Below are 7,062 nucleotides of genomic sequence, written 5' to 3'. Positions count from 1 at the left end.
CTGAAGGGGAGGGCGGCAGACTGGTATGTCCAGATGTGCCAGTCGGAGGCGCCTGAACTGGAAAGTCTCGAGGAGTTCCTCTGGGCGTTGAAGCAACACTTCGAGGACCCCTTAGCAAAGGAGAGAGCAAAGCGAGCCCTGAAGGAACTCAAGCAGGGGTTCAGATCAGTGGCCGATTATGCTTTGGAGTTTAAAGCGCTAGCTGGGAAGGTGGATGACTGGTCCCAAGCAACCATTATCGAGCTCTTCAAGGATGGCTTGAATACAGAGGTGCTGTGCTGGTCCCTGGGGAGGGACGACCCATACACGCTGTATGAGTGGATCCTGCTGGCGGGGAGGGCTGAACATGCCCAGGAGATCTTTGCCCAGCGGAAGACCACCAAGTCGGGGCGGGAGGTGAAGCCCAGCCGCCCATCGACCACCGGGGGGAAACCGGGACAACGACCCTGGGACGAGGAGCGGGAGAAGCGGTACGCAAAAGGCTTGTGTCTGAGATGTGGTAAGGAGGGGCATCGAGTGGCAGCATGCCCGAAGGCAAAGGTAGAGGAACGGCCCGGAAAACCGCCAGCAAAGTCCCCTGCATTGCCGAGGAAACAGAAAGCTGCGGTGGCTGAAACCGAGGGAGATGATGTGATGTTCTACGAAATTGAAGGGGAGACCGAAATCCCGCAGCCGGCGGGAAACGCCAGCCACCTGCTCTAAAGGGCGCCGCTGGGCAGGTGGTAGAGGACGGGCGCGAGCCTCCATCGGTGAGTGGCACTTACCGCATACTCATGGTGAAATTGAAATTGGGCTCCCAATCCAAGACTGTGGAAGTATGGGCCATGATTGATTCGGGGTGTTCCCAGTGTCTTATGCACCCCGACGTGGTGGCGGCTTTGGAGCTCCCCACTTTCCCTTTACAACGACCCATCGCTTTTACTCAATTGGATGGGTCCATGGCAGGGGGCAAACCGGTCACCCATTTTACAGGGCGTGTAGCCTTGCAACTGGGCAGTCACCAGGAAGGGTTGTCTTTTGTCGTGGCTCCTGTAGGGGGACCATTGGTGGTGTTGGGGGTACCCTGGTTGGTGCAGCAAAACCCCCAAATAAACTGGGTTTACCGAACTATCACGTTTAGGGATGGGTTTTATCAAGCGGCAGAGGGGAAGGGTGCCCCAGAGGAGATGGTGGGGGTTGCGGCAGCTGCGACTCCGCCTTACCCGGCCTCTCCTCTGGAAGGCTTGCCGGCCGAGTACTGGATGTTTGCTGATGTATTCGGTGAAAAGGAAGCTGACCAGTTGCCCCCCCATCGAAAGACGGACTGTGCCATAGAACTGCTGCCCAACACCCAATTGCCTAAACCAAAAATTTATTCCATGACGCAGAAGGAACTGACTCTGTTGAGGGAATTTGTGGACAAAAATCTGGCGCGCGGATTTATTGAGCCGGCGAATTCACCCGTGGGGGCGCCGGTTCTTTTTCGCCCAAAAAAGGATGGGACATTGAGACTTTGTACGGATTTCCGCGGATTAAATGCCGTCTCAATTTCCAACAAATATCCCTTGCCATTGATAAAGGACATGTTGTCACATCTGGCCAAGGGAAAGATCTTCTCTAAGCTTGATTTAAGAGAAGCCTACTATCGTGTACGAATCAAGGAGGGGGATGAGTGGAAAACTGCATTCAATTGCCCGTTGGGAGCTTTCCAGTATAAGGTGTTGCCGTTTGGGTTGGCTGGGGCCCCTGGGGTATTTATGCAATTAATCAATGAAGTTTTGCATGAACATCTGTTCAAAGGTGTACTGGTGTATTTGGATGATGTGTTGATTTATACTGAAACCATGAAAGAGCATGTAGCTCTGGTAAAGCAAGTATTGTGTAAACTCAGATCTGCTGAACTGTATGCTAAGCTGTCGAAATGTGCCTTTCATCAAACCCAAATTGACTACTTGGGGTATAGGATTTCAGATAAAGGCATAGAAATGGACCCTGCCAAGGTGCAGGCTATCATGGACTGGGAGAGTCCCCGCACCCGCAGGCAACTTCAAAGTTTCCTGGGGTTCAGCAACTACTACAGATTGTTCATAAGGGGGTTCGCTGAGATTGCCTTGCCCCTAACTGAGCTGCTGCGAACCAAAGGGGTGGGAGATACTAGGAGAGTCAAGAATCCCGGAGCGCTGTTGAGGTGGACGCCTGCTTGTCAGACGGCGTTTGAGCGGCTGAAAGCAGCTTTCGTCAAAGAGCCCATTTTACAGCATCCTGATCCCTCAAAGCCGTTTGTTGTACAGGCAGATGCCTCCGATTATTCTATTGGGGCATTGTTGATGCAAAAAGACGAGGCAGGATGCCTCAAGCCCTGTGCCTACTTATCCCGCAAATTCTCCGAGACTGAGAGGCGTTGGCATGTTTGGGAGAAGGAGGCATTTGCAGTAAAAGCTGCATTAGAAGCTTGGCGGCATCTGTTGGAAGGGGCAAATCATCCCTTTGAAGTATGGACTGACCATAAAAACTTGGAGGCTCTTAGTACCCCTCGAAAACTGAGCCCCAAACAGGTTCGTTGGGCTCAATTTTTCAATCGATTCAATTTTCAGTTCAAATTTATTCCAGGGAAAAAGAACTTCTTGGCTGATGCCTTGTCAAGGCAACCTCAGGACTCTGGGGCAGCGCCAGATGTGGTAAGCACCCTATGGACGGCGCCCCAATTGGGCATGCAGGCTGTGACGCGAAGCCAAACGCGCGCGCAGCGGCCGCCCACCACAAGCGCTGTTCAGCCAAGTACTTTGTCAATTCCCTCCCAGTTGCAACAAAAGTTTCTAAAAGAACTGAAAACGGATACTTGGTTGCTTGCGAATAAAGACAATGTTACTTTTGACAGAGGCTTCGCTTGGAAATCCGAACGCCTCTACGTTCCTGAAAGCCTCAGAAAAGATGTGTTACTACGTTCACACGATGACAAACTCGCAGGTCACTTCGGGTTTGTAAAAACCTTGCACCTCGTTCGGAGGCAATTCTGGTGGCCCACATTACGTAAAGATGTCAAAGACTACATTGCCTCCTGCACTGTTTGTGCAATGTCCAAGCGCAAGGTGGGCAAGCCCCAAGGACTGCTGCAACCGGTGGCAGCCCCTTCTTCCCCTTGGGAGGAAATCTCCATGGACTTTATTGTAGAGCTACCGCCCAGCCAACGCAAAACGGTCATTTGGGTGGTCAAAGACTATTTCTCCAAACAGGCTCACTTCATCCCTTGCGTGTCCATTCCGTCGGCACGTCAATTGGCTCGCCTATTCCTTGTACACGTGTACAGGTTACACGGATGCCCCTCCCGCTTGATTTCGGACAGAGGTACACAATTTACCTCGCAATTTTGGCGGGCGTTTCTCAAGCTATTAGGCACGAAGCAAGCCCTGTCCACGGCTTGGCATCCTCAAACGGACGGGGCCACTGAGGCGGTTAACTCTACTCTAGAGCAGTACCTTCGAGCTTTTGTGAATTATCAGCAGGACAATTGGGTAGACCTCCTACCGTTTGCTGAAGTGGCTTACAACAATGCAGTGCATCAAAGCACTGGCCAGACCCCATTTCGGGTAGCTCAGGGTAAAGACTTTGTACCTATCTCTGATCTACCGCAACCTCCGGCAGGTGCAGTCACTCCAGATGATTGGACAACACAACTGGCTGACTCCTGGCCAATGATTCAAAAGGCATTGGCTGATGCACAAGCGGATTATAAATTGTATGCTGATCGGAAGCGGGCCCCCCAACCTGCATTCCAAGTTGGGGACTCGGTGTACCTTTCTACCAAGTTTATCAAGTCATCACAACCTTCAAAGAAACTTGCGCCTAAGTTTGTGGGTCCTTTCCCGATTATCGCTCAGATTAACCCTGTGACTTTTAAACTTGACTTGCCTCATAACCTTAAACGCTTACACCCTGTTTTTCATTGCAGCTTACTCAAACCGACTATTCCTTCTGACCGCTGGCATCGCCAACCTCCACCTCCCACCCCCATCATGATTGATGGTCAGCAACACTTCGAAGTTAAAGAAATTCTGGACTCTAGACGCCTTCGAAATACTTTGCAATATTTAGTTCGTTGGAAGCATTTCCCTCATCCAGAGTGGGTCGCTGCACCAGATGTGGCTTCCCCTGTTCTGGTGGCCCGTTTCCACTCTGCTTATCCCACAAAACCAGGTCCCTAGGTGTATTTTTAGGGAGGCGGTATGTCATGTTCGCCGTTTCAATGTCTTTGATGCATCGTAACGTTTCGCATGTCATTAATTGGATGCGTGTTTCATCTTTCTGAGGAGGATGGGAACGGTTATCTTTTGGCTTTGCTTTGGAATGTATTTGTATTATCTGTTGCGCTCAAGGTTACTTTCCCAGGCTAGCAACGCTGACGATTGCTAGCACCTGTGCCGGGCGGGGCTGTTACGAGGGAGGCGGGATACGTTTGCACCAAGGGTTTAAGTTTGTATTTGGCGCGCTTTTGCTCATTCTCAGCTTTCTCTGTATTTGTCTTTAGTACTCTAATAAATCAGATTTCATTTAGCCGCCTCTTGTGAGTCTGAGTATTTGGGGCTAGGGCAATCATTACACCATCATTAAATGAATGGTCGTTAAGCGAGGACTACCTGTATGTCTGCAGAACCCACCTGTCCTCTCTTCCTTGTGAACTACACTTTCTTTTCCTACTTTACCAGGTGTCCTGTTCAGACTATGAGGTGACCAGGCAGAATTACTATTAAATTCTTTATTTACAATAACTATTTACAACAGTAAAAAGTCCTTGGAATAGATTAAGCAATGCAGTTCAGTCAAGTCCACCTGGGCAGTAGAGGATGATCAGGCAAGGCTGCAGGCTCAGATCTTGGCAAAACAGTGAGGCAGAACTCAGCTACTTCTCTTAATGAGGCTGCAAGACTTGGTGAAGGGGTGCATGGCAAAGAAGGGGCTTGAGGCACGAGTCTTCGAACAGGCGCACAGGTTAGACTAGGCTGGAGTACAGAGGCTAGGCAAGGCTGGACTGGAGCATCAAGGCAAGGCTTGGATCTGGAGACAAGGCTGGACTTGGCTGGAGTGTCAAGGCAAGGCTTGGAACTGGAAGCAAGACTGGGCTTGGCAGGAATATCACGATGAGGCTTGAGACTGAAGGCAAGACTGAATTGTACTGGAGCAACAAGATGAGGCTTGGAATTGGATGCAAGTCTGTGCTCGGTAGGGACAAGAATGGGCTCAACTGGAGCAGCATGTGCAGGAAGCAGGTCCACAATGACAGAAGGAGCTGACTCTGATTCCATGCTGGCTACAGGCAAGGCTTCCAACTTTGGTAAGGACTCTTCCGCAGATGCTGTGAGCTCGAAGGATCAGTTGTCTCTGGCAGCTTGTTCTTGGAACGTCTGCCTTTTAAAATGAGGCAGCCCATTTGGGCTGCCTTTGATTCACATGCTTCTCAGCTCTTCTTTCTCAAGCACTGATTGGAGGATTCAAACTGTTGGCAGATGCTGGGAAAGCCTTTAGCCCAGGAGAGGTCAAAAAAGTCACACACCAAGCATTTCTATAAAAATAATTTATTTACAGAAAGCAAAAACAAAAGCAAAACATTTAAAGGTCTTAGCTCCCTTTGGAGCAAGCCTTACTGAGCTACATTTCCAGCAGAGAGAAAAAGAGGAAGTGAGAAAACAAGTCCGGGCAGCTCCTCCCCTCCCCCAGGCCATTTGCATGAAGCACGTGAGAGGAGACAATCTAATACAACCCCTTCACCTGGCCAAAACGACTTGATACAATAGCAGTCTTAATCTATTAGTAGGAAAACCTCAACACAAACCTCCCTCCAAAGTTTGTCCAATCAGTGTCTCTGGTTTTTCCCACTCTGCTGAGTCACTTCTGTTTTTTATTTCTCCAAATCCTTCCTGACAAGTTCCATTTTCCCCTTCTGACTCAAGATAGGTTTCATTTTCAGAGTAAGAAGCAGACTCAAACCTCACACCAGATAGGGTAGGGTTACCAGATGTCCAGCAAAAGGAGGATGTATTTTTGTCCTCATGTCTTCTGGCAGGCATAGCCTTAAAATCGAATATTGACCAGCTTTTTGAGTACCTAACAAGCTATCTCTTCCTAAGCAGCTTTTCTCTGTGGTGCAGCACTTCCCTAATACGTGCTAACCGCAAGTTAACAAGGTCCACTCTGTGACCTTAATTAGTTGATTGGTACCCACTTGTGCTGCTGCAGGAAATTGTCAAAACCTCAATCAGTTACACCCTGAAGGCTTTTGCCTTCTAACTGTTCACAGCCACGAGCGCACTATGCAAAAAGTGGTGCTAGCACATTCCTCTCAATGTGTATTCCCCATTATGTGCCTGTTTACCCACTTATAATCCCTTCTTCTCCAATGAATGTAAATACAAATATTAAATAGTTGGGTGTGTCTTCCCCCAACTTTGCCCTCCTTTCTAATTGTCCGTGTCCTTCTTTGCCTGTTCAGATATCTGGTCACCCTAAGGTAGAGTGACCCTTACTTTTTCTATCCAATGCAGGTAATGCTTCTGGGACTGAAGATGACAGAAGATAAGATATTCTTAGCCTTTTCCTTATATCTAAAATAGGATATATATCTAAAATAGAAAGTAATGTGCACCTACATGTTAGGGAAACATTACAGCTTGCAATCATATAGGCTGTGATATACAGGAGTACGGAAACATGTGTTCTGCTGCAATGCCTTTTAATACCTTTTTATTTCAAGCTGCTAAAAGGGTAGAAAAAAGGGAAAGTAGGAATTTACCTTCTCCAACAGTAAATAATCTTTCTTTGCTCTTATTAAAGAATGTGATGTATTTGAATGCTTGCATACTTTGGGTGGTTTTTTTTAATATATAGAGGAAAAAAATCAAAAGGTGTTGCTGTTGTACTGAGTCATTCACCAAATCCTTAGAACCCACAGGAAGCCCTGGTTACAATGGATTCATAGGAAGGGGAAGACAGAAAATTGTGATTTTATGGAGTTGATTAGCTCCTTTAAAAAGGAGAAGTGAGAAATTTAAAGAACAAAATGAATTGATAGATGGATTTGGGAAAACATGG

This window comes from Candoia aspera, chromosome 1, assembly GCF_035149785.1.
Source record: "Candoia aspera isolate rCanAsp1 chromosome 1, rCanAsp1.hap2, whole genome shotgun sequence".
Taxonomy (NCBI): Eukaryota; Metazoa; Chordata; class Lepidosauria; order Squamata; family Boidae; genus Candoia; species Candoia aspera.
This window is presented reverse-complemented; position numbering follows the sequence as displayed.